This window comes from Oryzias latipes, chromosome 1 (assembly GCF_002234675.1).
Source record: "Oryzias latipes chromosome 1, ASM223467v1".
NCBI classification, from domain to species: domain Eukaryota; kingdom Metazoa; phylum Chordata; class Actinopteri; order Beloniformes; family Adrianichthyidae; genus Oryzias; species Oryzias latipes.
The window spans coordinates 22,830,446-22,848,185 of record NC_019859.2 but is presented as its reverse complement, the minus strand read 5'-3'; positions in this window follow the sequence as shown (position 1 = coordinate 22,848,185).

Below are 17,740 nucleotides of genomic sequence, written 5' to 3'. Positions count from 1 at the left end.
GAAAATCATAACGTTTTTTAACCGGCCAGAAGTCTGCTGAAAAACCTGTAGTGTTTGAATGTTGCCTTTGTGTTTGTCACTACTAGTGCTGGCGGATTGATTAGACAACTTAATGTCCCAGTCCAGTCATCTTTTGATCTGTTATTGAAACAATCCCAGTGGTCGTTTAATTGTGATTATGCCATTTTCAGGCAAAATTGAAAAAACTGTGTCGTTTTCTGGGACATAGTTCCTGCAGAGCAGCAGGAGTTCATTAGAAATTTGCCTCCGAGTTGTGGGCAGGGTGATTGGTGCGGAGCAACTTCATCCTCTTTTCCCTTCCCTGTCACTGAGAGCTCTCTGCTTATGTGCTCTCCCTCTAGCTAACACCCCCTCACACCCCTAACCTAACATCACCGATGCAACAAAAACATTAAACAATATTGGAGCCATCCAGCCGTACAGTTGTGAGCCAGTAGACAGTTCAGACGATGGAAACAAAGACTTACAAGGATATATTTGTGGATGCATTAACCCTTGTGCTATCTTAGATGACCCCACCCTTCCATTGACGTGTTCTCCCTACCATGACAAAGGTGGATAAAGGTGGAAAGATTTCATGTAATCCATGGACACCAGTGAAGATCACAAATTATTGAAGAAAAAAGGTTCAGAGCACTGTCTAGTGGGTCTAGATGACCCAACTCCCAATGTTAAAGTGCCTAGGATAGCACAAGGGTTAAAATAGAGTGGAGCAGGGAGCTTGTAGCCAGCTTATTTTATTTCCATGTCCTAACTACAATCTTTTTCCAAATATGTTTTTTTTGTCTGCTCCAATTCACAGCTATTTGAAACAGAAGCAATTCAATTTTGTGCTTATTTTTTGAATATGTATATCCTCCATCATCAGAAAAATGGCACAAGAACATGTAAAAAAATACCAAAAACACCATTTTCATTGCAGTGGTTCTTTACAACAGCATGACGTAGCCTCATTTACGAATAAAATGAGAGACTTCTCAATATCCTTTACCCTAAGTGAACCTTTTTGTTGAGAGTTTTCAGTTTTGTGCGCATATTTCAAGATTAATATTAATACATTTCATTTAAACATTTGAAAACCTGAGGACACAGCTCAAAAAGAAAACATAAAAAATAAAATATTGGAGTTTAAAGAAACAGATAAGATTTGAAAACAAAGAACAAAATAGCAATCTCACAGAAAAAGATGTTTCAAACAGAAATCTTTTTGGATTTGATTTGAAATGCCAGATTGGAGCCTGTTAGAATATTAAAGGGTATGGCGAGAGAAAGCTCTGCTCACTGTGCTGCTGAGGAGGACACAGGGTAAGGCGAATGGATGATGAGGCTCTGAGGGTGGGAAGAAATGAGACAAAGATTTTAATATTTCACGTTTTCCTTTATTTTAATTACCGTATCTTGACTTTACTGTGCTTTAAACAGCATTTAAAGCTTCTTTTATTTTGACTTCAAAAGTCACTTTAATGCTAAGAGAAAACAAGTCAACACTTGTAGATGAATTTTAAACCATCTCTTTAAACACAAAAGACTGAAGGTTACAAACAAAATGAGTCAAAACATTGAAGAAACGGTTCTGAATTGTCTAAGCTCTGATTTATTCTCGAGAGTATATTACAGGCTCCTTGAGAAGAATTTGCTTCAATATAAAATGAGTTAATGACTGCAAAAGCCAAAGAAAAGACCACAAAATGCTGTCTTTAAGTTCTGAAAGCACGGCTCGTGATGGTGCCACAGGATCGATTTACAGTGCAGATGGGCTGCATTTACTGGGATTTTTGATCAATTAAAATACCATTTAAGAGTTTCAGAGAGCTGGCCTTAATCTAAAAATATGTAATCTTCTGAGTACTTGGATCTTTCATTTGACTTGGAAGGTAACAGACTAACCATTACTGCCCCGCAGTTTTCTCTCAAACAGAGCTTTGCTGTTCTGCAGCTTCTCCGATTTTGTATTCTGTAATCTCTGTATGCTTGAAAACAAGCTTATGTATGTCTTCAATTCAATTTTATTTGTATACCCTAAAACAGGGGTCGGGAACCTATGGCTCGCGAGCCATATATGGCTCTTTTGATGGTCACATGTGGCTCGCAGACAAATCTTTAATTATACTTTTTTTTTTTCATTAGACCAGTCCTTCTCGGGCGCGATGCGATGCCAGAGGCGCGCAGTAGTAGCGGTGCTTGGAGAGAAAAATCTGCGCCAGCGCTATAAGTTTACAATTATCTATTATTCACAGAGTTTGTACCAACTGGAAACCTGTGAATTGCCGTGCCTAAAAGTGCGCGCTCCCGTCTCTGAGAAAGAGAGCGCAGTAGCGGGGACGGGATGTGTGAGGGAGAAAGCAGAGGGGGGGGCTGAGGTGTTGTGGGGACAGGCAGCAGGTGAATTGCGCAGGGATTGTAAATAAAACCCGCTGCCCGTCACTCACTGCAGCGTGTGAGTGTGTGTTTGGCTCCAGGTCTGCATGTGAGCAGTCTGTCTCACATCATCATCTACAGAACTTTCAGACCTACGATCACGTTTAAAGTCTCAACGCCTGCATGAAGCAGAAACTCACCACGTATCAACCAGACTAGACCATCAGCAAAACTACCACGAGAAATACTCATCATTTATCAGCAACAACATAACAATGTTATTCAAAGGAATCCACAGACTTATTGTACTTTAAAAATGTTGAAATTACATCAAATGCACACATTAATTTGTATATTTAATTTTAAACATATTGTCGCGGACTGAGTTGGACTGGGTGGCTGTTGGGCCGCGTTATAAGTTCTGTAGTTCAATGAACGCATCAAGCAGAGATCTGATTGGCTCTCAGTTCTGTCGCTCAGCCTGTTGTTAGGGTGTTTGGACCAATGGGGTTCAGCCATGGGCCGAATAAGGGAAATGGGAGGGCTGGAGCGGGAGCAGGTGAATATAAAGTTGGGAGAAGTGCTTTCGTCTCAGCGGGAGAGATTCAGGAGTTGCTGAATTTATTGTACGGCGTTTGTTGCGGTCTTCAGTAACCAGAATAAAGAACTTTAAAAGAGGTTAAGTCTCCGTGCCTCAGTGTGGGAAAGGGACACTACATTATTGTATGGCTCTTTGCAAATTACATTTAAAAATATGTGGCGTTTAAGGCTCTCTTGGCCAAAAAGGTTCCCGACCCCTGCCCTAAAATCACAACATCAGTTGTCTCAATGGGCTTCGTGCCGGTAATTGTAAAGTAAATGTATGGCATTTGCAAAATTGAGAGCAGCTATTCTTCTGTCAGTTTTCAGTCAAACAGGCAGCAGTGAATGCTAAAAGTGGGTTGTGACTCTGCTGTGTCCCTGGGGAGAGTTTGCTTTTCAGGGTTGCCTTGCAAAGAAATGAGAATTCGATTGTGATTCTCATGCTATGATGACAGAATGACAACAACAGACAGTCTGGTTTGCCATCACAATGTGGGATTTAGCCTCTAAAAGAGATTTCACACATTTGTCACCATGTCATGTCCACACTCACTGGAGTTTGAAGAACACAGTTCTTTATCCAGTATTTTAGCCTGTCTCTTTTTGTTAAGAGTTTCATGACTATAAACAATAATGCTTCAACTTAGTCTGAAAGGACTGAATCTCAAGGCTGCATTAGTACGTTGCCGTGGCGCAACGTGATCAACAAACACATCTTGATAACCTTGAATGAAAACTGCCGATGCTGTTGCTGTCTATTAGATTTAAAATAATATTTTCCTGGATAACTGACAATCGCTTGAGACACAAAATATTCTGCATAGGTGGATGTTTGGTACTTTCAAGCAGAGACATATATGTACTAGACAGGTGTTCACTGTTGGTATTTTAATTTAAAAAATGAAGCCAATAGTGGGTTAGACACATGAAAGAAGTGTAACTTGTAATACATGTTGAAAATGTGGGAGCATGCAAACTAAATACTAGTCATGTTACTGTGTTAATAACACACTGGGCATCTTGTGAAGCAAAGTTTTGACATGTGCTTCATAATGATGAAAATTACATGTCCACATAAACGAAAACCCTCCTTATTTCTCACAACACATCGGTAATCCCTGTTGAAGTTCAGGCTCAATACTTTAACAGCTTTAATCTTTTTAAGTTCTGATATCATCATTTCAATTAAAACTGGGGCTGTCTGATGATCATTTATGCTTTATATCAAATGACTGATATCATATACGGTAATTTACATCTACAGATAGCACAATGTTTAGACATAAGGGTAAAATGCTTCAAATAATTATTTTGATTTTTATGATTAATTTTTAAATATTTAAAAATACAAAGTGATCAAACAAAAAACAAATGAGAACCAAATCAATATTTGGTGCTATTATCTTTTATCTTCAAAGCAGCATAGATTTGTCAAGATATACTTGACTCCAGAACAGTTTTTACCCCACTGCAATAAACATGACTAGGAAACATTAGGATTAAATCTGGACTTCTTCTTAAGACTTGGATGTTTGTCTAAAATTAACAGTAATGTGGTCATGTGGTGTTTTCTTTTAGATTTTTTTCTGGTTTTACAAATTTTACCTCTTATTATTTCCGTATCCTGTTTCTTTTTATTGAAAATGCACTTTTAACTGGCAGGAGGCAAGTTTTAATTTCATTTTTTAGCCCTTTTTATGTATTTTAATTTTTTTTTTTTTTTATAAATTTTTTAATGAATGACTGTTGCACAGACCAGGAAGCACTTTTTTGAATGTCATTGTTCTGACGAAAATGACAGTATCTAGCTATCTAGCTATCTTACACAGTGCACAAAGTTTTTAAAAGAACTCAGCAGATGGTTTGTTCTAAACGTCTAGGAGAACTAACAACAGATCTCCTGTGGATGTGAGCTTTTTTATATCCTTCTGTCTCTTTATGCAATCCCAGACCCACTCCATAATGCCTACATTAGGGCTCTGTGGGGGTCATTCCATCACTTCTAGTACTTCTGGATAGTTCTTAATGACTTTTACTATCTGTTTGGTCTTATGGTCCTGCTAAAGAATAAATCTGGGGCCGATCATATTCACAACCTTCTTTAACAAAAAATAGAAGAGGTGGCTGCTGTGTTGCAGAAAGTAGCAAAGAAAAGTGAAGATGAAGTGAAGAAGGAATTGCAAACGATGAAAAATGCAAAAGCAGATGGTCTTGACAACATACCTGTGGAAGTATGGAAGTGTTTAGGAGATGTGGCAGTGGTTTTGACTGGGCTGTTTAAAAGGATCTTAGAGAGTGAGAGGACTGTTGAGGAATGGAGGAGAAGTGTGATGGTCCCCATTTTTATAAGAATGAAACAGAGTTGTGGAAGCTACAGAGGAATAAATCTGATGACTCACAGATTGAAAATATGGGAAACAGTATGGTTTTATGCAAAAGACAAGAACCACAGATGTAATATTTGCTTTAAAAGAATGCTTCTGGAGAAGTATAGAGAATGTCAGACGGAGCTGAATCCTGTCAGAGGTCAGAGAAAAATGGCCAGGCTGGTTCCAGCTAATTGAAAGGCAACAGGAATTCAAAGAATCATTTGTTGTGACCGAGATAAGCAGAAGAGTCAATGAGGTAACAGGGAGCAGAGGTGAAGAAGGGGAAGGACTTTATACTTAAGGTGAAAAGTCCAGAACAACAGAGAGTGTGGGAAAGAGAAGAAGAGGCATGTGCAAACAGATGGAGGAAGGTTTCAGGAGACAATAATGAAAAGACAGATGTAATAGACTGTGGTGCGAGCAGCCCTGTTGTTGGTTTAGAGACGGTGTATCTGAGAAAGAGACAAGAGGCAGAGACTGAGGTAGCAGAGATTAAAACATTGAGGTTCTCGTTAGGAGTGATGAGGATGAATACATCAGAGGGACAGTTCATGTTGGATGTTTTGGAGGTGAATGCAGGGAAGCCAGATCGAGATCGTTCAGACATTTTGGGAGGAGGGTCAGTGATTGAACTGATAAAGAGATGCTAGGTTGAAGCTGCGTGGAAAGAGGTCTAAGGGACACCAAAGAGGAGGTTAATGGAGAAAGTGAAAGACGACATGAGGGTGGTTGGTGTTAGTAGGAAGATCCATAGTAGAAGATAAGATGGTACCAAATGAATTGACGTGTAATAGAAAGCAGCAGAAAAGTTAAAAATAAATGAATATGCTTTTCTGGCGGTCTATAGAGCAGTTATCCTTCAATCTCTCTAAAAAAAAAAAACTTTACAACCAAATTAAAGGTTTTTTATTTTTACATGAACTCATTTTCATAGCATTAAAACTTATTATTGGCTTGTATTACAATAAATAGGTCTTATTATTTAAAAAAGTGTGCCAAGAAAATATCCCCCACACCATGACACCACCACCACCAGCAGCCTGAACCACCAGCCAGATTCTGACCCTACCATCCGAATGTCACAGCAGAAAAGGAGACTCATCAGAACAGGCAACGTTTGTCCAATCTTCTATTATCCAATTTTGGTGAGTCTATGTAAATTGTAGCCTCGGTTTCCTGTTCTTAGCTGACAGGAGTGGGACCCAGTGTGGAATTCTGCTGCTGTGGCCCATCTGTATGAAGGTTGGATGTGTTGTGCATTCAGAGATGCTCTTCTGCAGACCTCGGTTATAACCAGGGGTTATTTGAGTTACTGTTGCCTTTCTATCACCTGGAACCAGTCTAGCCATTTTCCTCTGACCTCTGGTATCAACAAGACATTTCCACCGACAGAACTGTCGTACTCTCGATATTTTCTCTTTTTCAGACCTTTCAACCCTAGAGATGGTTGTGGGTGAAAATCTCTGTAGATCAGCAATTCCTGAACATTCAAAGTCCCTTAAATCACCTTTATTCTCCAGTCTGATGCTCGGTTTGAACTGCAGCAGATTGTCTTGACCATGTCTACATGCCTAAATGCATTAGATTGCTCCCATTGCTCCCATGTGATTGGCTGATTAAAAATGTTCGTTAACGAGCAATTGGACAGTTGTGCCTAAAAAAGTGGTTGTTGAGTGTGTATTTTCCAGTCACTCCATGATTGCTCTCTCTACTTGTGGATTGTCTGTTGTGTATGCTGGACTATTTAAACATTAGATAAGTTAATTCTCTCTAAGACTTCTGGTTCATCACCTGTCCGTCCTGGGGGAGGATCCCTTCTTCATGTGGACATCCCTGAGGTTTCTTCTTTTTTTTCCGATATCGTTTTTTTGATGTTTTTTTTTCTTTACTGAGGAAGAGGGTCTGAGGGCAGGGATGTCCAGTTTAGTTTAGTCTCTTTAGTTTAGTTTAGCCATTACTTATTGAATTCTATGATTTTATGTTCTTTATGATTTAATGTTTACTATATAACTGCCGGTTTGAAGCCCATTGAAGCCTATTGCTGTGATATTGGGCTATAACAATAAAATTGAATTGAATGGAATTGAATTATTCCTGACGTTTCTTATACTAATTGTGTATTTGAATTCAATTTTGTGGTACACTTTAATGAGAGTCTTTTCTTTCATGATACATCAGCTGTGAGGTTCAATTATGGTTGCCCGTGAGCAAAAGACTGAACCCTACATGACACCCTGGTGGCTCACTCTGTAATTGTAAGTTTGAGGAGAGTGGCTGTTAATTGAAATATACAGAATAGGAAAATTACAGTCTGCTATTTATTGGTTAATTTTTCCAACCTTAGTGAGAACCTGTCATCTTTTTCATGCCAGAGGCAATAACAGCGAGGAGAGGAGACTCGGAACAGTCATTATACAAAGCACTAAAGTGTTCTCTGATGATTGTGTTCTTTTTCGCTTTCATTGAAGCTGTGCAACTGTCGTGTTTTATTAACTTTTTTTGTGTTTTCCAGAAAAATATAAAGCGGAAAAGCAAAATAAATCCTGTTTGATGGATTTTAGCACTCCCACCAGCGACTTCTGTTTCTGCCATCTGCTCTCTTCCTCACACTTCCATGAGCTCAAACCAGAGTCAAATTATTCCTGTTAGTCTTGTCCTCAGATGTTTGGATTTTTTTTTCCTGCCTGTTAAAACTGAGCTTGAGGCTTTTATAGCACTTTTATTCCCCAAATAAGCAATCCACACAAGCGACATGCAGCCAAAATTTTCACAGCAGAACATTTTTTAATCCATTAATCCTTACTCTTGTGATTTCAGTTACCTGCTTTTATGTTCTTTTTTGTGCAGTTGAGTGAATGATGATTGTAGGGTTTGAACAATGGAAAAAGCACACACAGGTCTGGTTAAGGGTTTGAAACACGCCTGCATGTGGTGGATCAGTGCCGGTGGCGTGTGAGCCCTGCAGGTGTCAGATTGATGCGACACACCTCAGCCCCAGGCCTGCATGAGCCTCGCCGATAAGACTCTGTCACCGTAGCTATCACATTCACACAAACTTTGAGGTGGCAGCTCCTTTTATCCTGACAGATTAATGCGATGCCGTATTTAAAGCTCGATTATCAGTATCACACCTCATTAGCACAAGGTTCGCACACATGGACAAGCACTTGAAATACCTTTGGATGTTTGGATATCAAACTTGTCAAGTAGCAGATTACTTTTTGGCAAAGAAGATACGTCGTTTTATTGTTAATAAAAACACATTAAACTCCCTGCTTGACTCACAGTTGATTTTTTATTCTTTTTGGTTAACGTCTACCAGGTATTATTTTAACAAAATTTTATTTCCTTGGTTTTTTTTCACAAGCAGATGTGATATTTATTTTTACAAAGAATTACAAAAGCTTTGTTTGTTCATAACAGATACTATTTAATGTACTTTGAGTGAGATCCCACCAAAAACACTTACAGGGCTACAATAGGATAATATTTTACTTGTATTGCTTTAGTTGTCTTTAAAATACCTGTTTTAAATTTAATTGTTTGTTTAATGGAAAAAAGTCTGTATTTATCTAAAACAGTTACTGCAAAATAAAGGTCAAGTTTAATTAGAATAAAACCTTAATTATTAACCAAATATTTGCATTTTTATTGTGGTGACTTTTCTCTTTTATATTTAGTCATAGTTTTTATGTTTTAATTTTATCTTTTTCTTACATCTACTTATATCACAGCAAGGTGTCCTCTTAAAAAATAAAAATGTAAAAATAAAAAAAGCATATTAGTTCTCAAATTTGTAAAGACATAATAATTTTTCTAAATAAACAAAAGAATCAGTACATGTATTTTGGTTTCTCTGAACCTTAATTGATTATGGTGTATCACCGTAAGAAATACTATTGTTATAATTTAGCACAGACAACCCACAAAGACAGAAACCCAAGAGTAGAAAAGAGTTTATTAGAAAAATCTGTTATGTGGTGGAGAAATAAAAAATTTTAGGCTTTGGAGTTCTCAAGAGGTTTAGGTGAACGTTCAACAAACACAGGATGAGCAAACAATCCAAAGGGCAAACCAAAAGTTGTAATTCAGATCTGTACACCAGGGTCAGAAAACTTGATAAATCCACAGGCAGCTCCAAAAACAGAAAAAAAGAAGATCAACAAAGCAGAGACAACAATACTTGAGCGTGGGCATAAGTTACAACCATTAACTGCATGCGAAAACTGGATTGAGTGACATGTAATGATGGTTTTCTTTGACAGGAGATGTTGCTCAGAAGTGACTACAAGTAGACTGCAAATCGAATGACAGATAGAAATAAGACCTTGTTACGTCACGTCACTTACTGAGCTCATTGACAGTCTGTCAGTAGTCGAGTTGTTTGAGGCGCGACTTGAACTGAATCGGTGCAGCAGTTTACTTCGACTTTATAACGGACCGAAACCTTGTTGCCAGTGTGGGTTTATCGTTATGGTGGAAATCTCAGCTTTCCTCAGCGATTCGGCAGTTTTGGATCAACTCACTAAAAAGAGCCTCTTTCGGTTAGGTTTCTAGTTGCATTATTTAACTTACTGTAGACAATATAAGATTATGCACAAAATTAATCAATAATGTAAAAAATGTGTTTTCATTCATATGAGGTTAAAGGCCTAAACCGTAAGCTGATATTTATTCTTTCCAGGTAAAATGACAACCATACACACCTTTGATCAAACATTTTGTAAAAAGACGAACATCAACTGAGCTTTAAAATCTTCTTGAAGTCATGAGGTTATGAATGCATGTGTGCTCAGATGTCACTATTTCTAACTGAAATGATCTGCGCAGAGTGTCGATCTCAGTCCAGTTGTGTCAAAGTTGGTAAGTGCTTCACGAGGCGTCAATTTGGCCATCACTACCGACTGGACCAATCACCGCTCACTGACACTGTCTGGCTCCAACGGTGGGTCTGTATCGTGAAAAAGTAGCAACTGAATTGACTTCATTTCGTTGGAGTAAGCCATTTTCTATGGGTGACGTCAAACTCATATATGCAGTCAGTGGTTACAACAAACTGGCAGGGAAGCAGAAAGAAGTAGAGTTGTTTCTTAACTGGAGCCTCAAAGCTTTAAAAGCTTTTTTTGGGGGGTAGCTAAAAGTCAAAACTTTTGAGTTTCATCTCATTTCTTTGATTTTGAACCACTTCAGTTCTCAAGGAAAATGTCTTTTTTTAGTCTATAGCCTGTGTTTTACCCTGTAAATATTCTCCAATTGTTGTTTAATATACAACACTTTTACATCCAGGTACATCATAATACAGTTTTTCTCAGTCGCTTTAGTACAATTCTCAGATCAGAATGAAATTCCCAAAACAATTTGTTCAATCTTCACATCACGATGTCACTTGTGCACATCATATAAGCAGTTTCTCACTTCTTTAACAAGTTGCAATTGCTTTAGTACATCCATGCAAATGATTATGCACAATTCTCTGCTCTTTACTAGATTATCAATTGTTTATGTCATGTTGATCAAAATGTATTATATAGTTCACTGTGGAATAGTCTTACTCTTCAAAACTCCTAGTCATTAGTTCATCGTATAAGTCATTAACTGCAAAATGGTTGACCAAGTTGTCATAATGTGACAAACATATTTTGCTGCATTGCAAGAGAGGATATTCGCTGTGATGTGGATAAGAATTTGTGGCCTAACATACAGGAACGACAAGAAGTGTAGGAAGACCACACCAATTCCTACTGCACTACCTGTACTGTTGTACAGAATATTGTCCTATCTTTCTTTTCCCTTTGTGTTACTGTTTGCAGTGGGTTTTTTCTATGTTGGTATGACATGGTCTGTCAACAAATTACAATATGAACAATATAAGTGTAAATGTGAATCTTGTCCAGTCTCTTGCAATCAAACAAAAAAGGTGTAACTTACATTTTACAATAATTGTCATCCAAACTTTAGCCATAGTTTACATCAGAACCTCCCTCTAAAGTACACAGTTATATTGACAACATGACTAAGTAATTTGACTGTCGTGTTCATAGACAATGACACAAGGACTTGACATTCTGATGGCACTGACATGTTCAATGACATAAAGACTTAGTTTTCAGAGATGAACTAAAGATTTTGAGCAAGTTACAGGCTTTTCCAAGAAATCCATAGTGTTTTGCTGTTTGTACAAATTGTTTTGAGAAATGCACACACGTATTTGCAAACTTCAATTCCGATCTGAGAATTGTACTAAAGCGACTGAGAAAAACTGTAAAAAAAATTACGTTAGTGTTATGGCTGTGGAAGGGTCCTTTGTGACTGAAGTGGCTGTGGTGATGTGTCTGTAACCCTTGTGCTATCCTAGGCACTTTACCATTGGGAGTTGGGTCATCTAGACCCACTAGACAGTGCGCTGAACCTTTTTTCTTCAATGATTTGTGATCTTCACTGGTGTCCATGGATTACATGAAATCTTTCCACCTTTATCCACCTTTGTCATGGTAGGGAGAACACGTCAATGGAAGGGTGGGGTCATCTAAGATAGCACAAGGGTTAAACGTCTAAACAATCTTCCTAGAGGCTTCTTTGCTCAACAAGCTTTATTCTGATCTGGCATTTTTCGTTCTGTGTTCATATTGCATCGCTGCAATGCATGTTTCTGTCTTCTTTTTAAAGCCGAGGTGTTTTCTTTTTTTATCTCCACCTTACTAGGCTTAGTTTTTTCCTGCAGGTTGTTACCAGTTTTAGGATTTTTTATTTTTTTTTGTTTGATATTTTATTTAAAATGCCCTGATTTTGAATCCATGTATTGCCTGACATGGTTTTTAGTTTTGGGTGTTGCTGTTTCTGTTTGGCTCTTTTAAAACTTTTCAGACCTAACTGTCTAGAAAAGTTGTGCAGTTGTTGCAGTGTGATCTTGAGGGAAGAACAGTCCAAAATATTTTCTAATTTTTTGTCATACTTGCTTCCTGAAACCCATGTTGCTAACTGTGTCCCTTTCTTCCCATTTAGTGCCTGATGCATAAGTCACTCACACTTTTGATTTAATTCTTCTCTTTGGGTAGGGATCATTGTTTCCATTCATGCGTTAGCTAAACATTGCCAGAGTTCGCAGGGTTTACCATCCAGGCTTGAACCAGAACCTGAATGTTTCTTGTTTATTCCCCACCACAGTATAGATGAGTTTTAATAACTACCACACAAAGTGTTCACCCCACGAAAACAAACTGTGGTTTGAACCTGGCGGAAAAATGTTAGACCTGAACCAATAAAAACTGTGTTTTTGATGTTTTTAACATGTTCTTATAGCATTTTTCTGATGATGGAAGACACGTTTAAAGAAAATGATGATTAAAATGTCATTTCTGAGTATTTCTTTATTCAAATCATTGTGAATCAGAAGCAGAAAAGAAAATGTCATTTGAAAAAGCATATAGTTGTTTCGTTGCTACATAGAAACTAGTGGCAGGCCACAAGCTCCCCATTCTACTCTATTTTGATGTATCCACTTGCAGAAAACTAGATCCATAAGTGTCTGGATTTTCCTCGTCCGTGCTAGCATCTGGCTCCAAACTGTACATCTAGAGAAACTATAAAAAACAGTTTATGTCCTAAAATGACACAGATTTTTTTTAATTTGGCTAAAAATGGCTTAATCATTATTAAAAGAGCAGTGGGAACAATTTTACAACAAATGAAAAGATGATCCGAGGGACTTAAAGATTTCCTTCTTGTACTTTCGTCAGTTTACGTTTCCAACTCTGGGTTGATTCTCAGCTTTAGTTTAATTGATCTTAAAATTAAAGAAACGTACAAAAATCATGTAAACATGTTTGGCACTCAACAATTTTCATAGATAGATAGATAGATAGATAGATAGATAGATAGATAGATAGATAGATAGATAGATAGATAGATAGATAGATAGATAGATAGATAGATAGATAGATAGATAGATCGATCGATCGATCGATCGATCGATCGATCGATCGATCGATCGATCGATCGATAGATCGATAGATAGATAGATAGATAGATAGATAGATAGATAGATAGATAGATAGATAGATAGATAGATAGATAGATAGATAGATAGATAGATAGATAGATAGATAGATAGATAGATAGATAGATAGATAGATAGATAGATAGATAGACAACTTTATTTATCCATTTGGGAGGTTCCCGCATGGAAATTGACATCTCCATCACATACAGCACTGGTTGACATACATATAGGAAAAAGCAGCACAGTAACTAGAAAAATTTGAAAAATTATAACAGTAAGAAACAGTTTAAAGAAAGTAACAACAAATAAATGCAATGAAATTCATCATTTGCATTTGGATCCGTCTCCACTTCCTGAGAACTGAGCATTTGTATGTAAAAATGAATAGTGCCCAGGTCTCTGTGGGGGAGCCAGCTTTCTGAATGCTTGAGGCATTATCCAGCATTTTGCCTATATGGCTTTTTAAAATAATTTTTTCATTTGGCTTAGCAAAAAGAAAAAACAGCATATCTGTGATGCTGCCAGAGCTGCTTTTTCTAAAGTACCCCTAAAGTTCATTTTATTCACCTCTGCGTATTATTTTGCATCTTGAGGAGGCAGTTGTTCCCCTGTCATCAGACTTATTTTCAGCTCCCTGGAATGATTATTTTTTGGACTACCTTCACATTCTGTAAAGCTGATTTGCTGATTATTTTCCCCACTTGCCTGCCTGTTAATCCTGTTTGAGTGTCCTTCATGACACTGACTTTGCAAAATCCAAATCCTAGCATTGGACAGTCACGACGAAAACTCTGTTTTTGAAGAAAGTAAAGCTTGAATTGCATATATTTCTGCAAGCAACATTATTTCATGTGTTTTTCTGTTTTTACACACTCTTTTCAATGTTTCCCATGTAGGGGGGGTTGGGAGCTCGGGTCACATTTTTCTAGCATGAGATCCTACAGATATCCATGAATTCAAGCTTTCACATCTACTTACTCACAGACACACAGATTGGGGCATTGTGGGGTGACACAAGCTAAACACGACCTGTGACCTCAGTTTCCTCCCCCTACACCCCTCCTGTAGGCTATGGAGTGGAGGAAGACCAATTTCCTCTGCTCCACAGTTTACAGATTCAGACTATATGTGTTGAAAATATGAGATTTTTATTAAGAATCAGCTGCAGTTTATGTTACTAATCTCACAAAAACAAATAGCTAAAAAATGAAGACCAGTTATACTTTTAGCACAATTGTGTTTAAGCTGTGACCAGGCTGATGACTGGCACACAGAATGGTGGTTCCCCTGCCTTCATTGGTCATGGCTTAAAGCTGGTTTCACCGAGCTCTTATTGGGGTCAAGTTTGTTGAAATGTCTGACCACTGAGGTTAGCGTGTGCTGAAGGAGGTCATGACAGACGTTGAGGAGGGTGGAGAACAGGAGGGCAGAGGCTAACTGAATCACCAGGGAAGAGTGAGCATAATCAGCTGTTAGATTTCAGAGGTCAGGTGGAGGGGGCACAGGCCTGAGCTAACGCTGTGCAGGGTTTGAAGAGCACAGCTGAAGGAGAACAATACTGAATCATTGGGTAAGCATTTAGATAGAATTGTGCTTGAGAAATCCCTATTTAGAAACAACTGTCCTTCAGCTCTTTTGTTTAACTTTACAAACTTTACAAACTTCCTTCCTGATCACTACATAGAGCAGTGTCTGTGTCTGTCTCATTTACAATGCATGGAAGACACAGATGATGTTGAGAGATCAGGTTTATAAATTTTGAAAAGTTCTATTGGTACAACATGACTCCATGTCTGGGTGCAGGAAATTATTTACAGACTCTCCCATGTCGGTGAGCTTCACCATCTACTGCAGGAGCTGCATCTGAATGACCCCACTAGGTTTTTCATGTCATTGAACACATCATGGGCCAAATTTTGCACATACAGTACAGACCAAAAGTTTGGAGACACCTTCTCTTTCAAATGAATGGGAAGGTGTGTCCAATTATGATTGGTCTGTACTGTATGTGTAATGGAAACGCAGCTAATGATACTAAGTATTATTTTTTCAATTTTCTGTTTGTCAAAATCCAGTATAAATGTTAGTTTCTAGAATGTGAACTCATTTTGTGTTGTTGCCATTATTGTGCAATTTCCTAAAATATGGTTCCAACTTTGTTCAATACAAAATTAACGTAAACATTTTGATGTTGTCTTAGTATCATGAATGCGCTGTTTGTTAAATTTACAATGTGTTAAATAGAGCTGGGAAAAAATTTTTACGCTGCTCTTTTAGTATGTTTTCAGATTTGCTCAGAATTCTCTTTTTTCACAATCACAGTTCACTTATAATTCATTTCATTAAATTAGTACAAAAAGCCTTCTGCATATTTATCCTTGGCTTTCTTTCATTTGACATCTTTCTCTTATGTTTTCTCTGTGCACATAAGTGTCTATATTAATTCAGACTGATCATATAACTTTTTGGCTCCTACCCAAGTAAAACAGCTCTCAGCTGCCCTTCCTTTTGCTCCCCTGCATTATTTATTTTCTTCAGGTCTTTCTGTGTGTCTCGCCCTCAGTGTGAGACTCAATCACACACACACCTATACTTGCAATTGCACACACAGTGGCCTTTATCACCCAGCTGTGGCTTTGATGTCAGGCATAATGTAAAGTTAATGGTGGGAGCTCTGTGATGCCTGGGGTGCAGACGTGGGAGAGGTGATGACTTTCTCTGGTGTCAAGTTCTGCCCAGACTAGATAATAAGTCTGGCTGACTGTTACAACGACACTGGAGAAACCGGATTTTCTAAAAAAAATAATAATAATAATTTAAAAAAAATCTTTCAGTGGTCGTTTGTTTTCACAAGTATCTTTAAATATTATTTTCACAGACTGCATTCTTCAAACTTCTACAAAGGTAAAAACAAATATAAATTCTAATTTCTAAAGTTCTAATCTTAACTAAACCACCATCATATGTTCTGGTCAAAGTCTTAAACCTTTATTTCTATTTTTGGACAGAAATCAGCCAATATAAATGGATAAATTATCATTGCGAGACTGAACTTTAGTGAAAAGCACATAAAAACCTGAATGCATTGCATTTTAATTAAGCTCTTACAAAATATGTATTTATTGTATGTATTGAAGAAAAATGCAATTTTTTTTTCAAAAAGGTTCACACTGCAGTTTTGCAGGATTTGCAGTTAAATCCAAAACGTTTACTACTTAGATGGTAGCTTCCTTTTGGTGTGAACATTGTTAAGTTTGTTTTATTCTGCCTTATCGTCTATTTTATTTATTTTGCTCCTGAAAATTGATTTGGAGGATTGTTCCAGGTAGGATCAACTCCACAGCTGCAGGGGGCAGTATAAGGAAAATGTGAATCCTAATCTACCAGGCAGGTAGATGGGAAGAAGTATTAAACCAGGTGACAGTGTGCAGGTGGGGGTTTTGTCTGGCAGTCATGGTGAGCTGAGCAACAAACATTTCAATGCTTGGATGACTTTGGTGATGCCATTGGTATGTTTATTTCAATTTCATTTATAGTCTGATATTTGTGGGAACATTATTCAACAAGTAAAATAGTTAAATGGCACAATATTTGCAAAAGTTTAAAATAACAGTACATTTCTGACAAACATTTCTGATATCTGTATAATTATTTTCTGTTTTATTTCAAGGTTATTAAGCTCTCATCCATTCTTTGTTGAAAATAAAAAAGAAGTTAAAATGAGTGGAGTTGTCCAGCGTCCTCCGTTGTCTCCTGAGCCATTCGAGTTGGGCAGCATTGAAAATGAAAAGAAATAACTCGACAAACATCAATAGCAGTGTTTAGACCTCACGTTATTGTAGATCTCATGAATATTCATTTAAAACATTTAACAATATTTTATGCTATTTATTACATTGTTTTTGCAGATGTTTTTGTTTTTCTGATCCTGATATTCTATGTTCCTGGTCTGTTTTGTTGACTGTGCCTGTGATCTGCTTCCCTTTGATTGTGCAGTGATTTAGACATGGCTGTCAGACTCCTGTTACCCAGTGTCAGCAGGGACAGGTCCCAGTGTCACTGAGCACTGAAATTAAATGCATCAGCAGTTTAAAGTTCATGAAACAGACCATCTTCTGTTTAAAGGACACATGCACATAAGAGCTGTTTGATCTGGACCCGAGTTCACTTCCTTTCACCATTTGTGGCATCCATTGGGCTGATCTGACTGACTATAGCGCTGTCAAACTCAGACATTTCTTAAAATAAAATGTGGGAAATAAAAGCACCACACTACAGACGTTCTACAGCTGGGAATTTTTAAGGTAAAATATCAAAGTGTCACATCACAATTTTCAGAAATTCATGTAAAATAAGACAAATGGGGTTCTAAAAGTTGGCTCTCTCAATAACTGTCTAAAATAATAAATCC